The following is a 1604-nucleotide window of genomic DNA, read 5'->3' as shown; positions in this document are numbered from 1 at the left end:
CTGCTCACATTCCATCAGCCAAAACTCAGTCATGTGGCCCCACCAAACTGTAAGGGAGCCCAGGAAATATATCCAGGTGATACCCCAAGAAGAAGAGGACATGGGTGACCAATAGCCATCTCTGCCACATAATTCATTTAAAATGTTTTAAAATCATATCAGTGATATATCCTTAGTAGTCGGCCAGAAAGTACTGTTCTGTCACCAAAAGCACACACACACACACACAAAACCCACTGCAAATCACAGAACATACACAAGTGATCATATGTAAACTGAAACCATTTCAAGGGATGGTCAGGCCCTGACTTCCTGCTTCCCCGCCCCCTGCAAAAGATAAGAACTTGGGATCCCAGCCAACACCCCCTCTTTAAGAAGAACAGGAGAGGAGGGAGAATGGCAATCTCAACCATGTTACATCTAATTTCCCATCATCAAGCAGCTGTATTGTATTTGCTGAATAAATGCATGGACCAAACAATGACCGTAAGGTGCTGTGGAGGCCACAGAGAAGTATGACGCCTGCCAAACTCTATCTCCTAAACCCTACCTCCTACCACTGGCATCCTTTCCATCGCCTCCTCCAGGAAGCCTTCTCCAATAACCCTCCCTCCCCTCCACGCCCACCCCGAGTGGGCATTATCAGCTCCCACCTGCTTGCTCTGTATTCCCAAACTTAGTCCATCTTGCTTATTAGTATCTGCCGTTAGACCACTCTGGATCTGTCTCCTCCTCTGTAAAATCAGAGGGTTAGACCATTTCCTGGCTGAGCGGCCCCAAGGCAGGCAGCTTCCAGGGCCGAGGACCCAGAAGTCAGGCTCCCATAGAGCGTCCCCACAAGGCAGACGGAGCAGCGCCCCCCTGCCAGCAGCCCATCTGTCTCACGCGGGGCGCAGCTGGGCCGGTTTCCCGCAATCCCCCAGGCGGGTGCGGCGAATCTAGGCCGGGACTCACCCAGGAGGCCCCAGCCCCGCCACACGCATATTAACGCCCGGCCCCTTGGCGCACAGGTCCACGGAGCCTGCCAACACCCGAACTCCTGCAGTCAACAATGAAGCAAGGGCGCGTCTACATGGTCCTCGAGGTTCCCGGAACTTGGGCCTCTCGTTCAGGGGCCGGGGTGGGGGATGCAGGCCCTGCAGGGGAAGAAAGGCAGCGCTGCCCCCACCCTCTGCGGGCCTCCAGGCGCCGCGGGCGGAGGCCCCCAAGCTGCCTCTCCCCGACCGTCACGTGCCAAGTATTTTACCAATAGACACTGCCCATAATCGGCACGACTCCCCCATTTTACAGAAGCAAACACTGAAACCCGAGGAGCTTAACCCCCACGCTCTCCTTCCGCCTGGGGCCCCACTTTTAAGCCTCAGACCCTCCGCGCTCCGGGCGCCGGCTGCACCGGGGAGCACAGGCTTGCAGCGCCGGATCCCGACCCCCCAGGCCAACCGCCGCCCCACCTACCTGTCTCGGGAGGAGAGGCACGGCAGCCGCTGCCCACGGCAGCAAGGATCCAGAGGAGCTGGCAGAGGCTCGAGGCCCGGTGCTCCAGGGTGCAGGGCGGGCGGGCCCCCCGAGAGTGCCGGGGAGCGGCGAGCGGGGCGCGCGGGCTG

This window comes from Lipotes vexillifer, unplaced genomic scaffold (genome assembly GCF_000442215.2).
Source record: "Lipotes vexillifer unplaced genomic scaffold, Lipotes_vexillifer_v1.1 scaffold811, whole genome shotgun sequence".
NCBI lineage: Eukaryota > Metazoa > Chordata > Mammalia > Artiodactyla > Lipotidae > Lipotes > Lipotes vexillifer.
The sequence above is the reverse complement of the archived record's forward strand: the minus strand, read 5'-3'. Positions refer to the sequence as shown.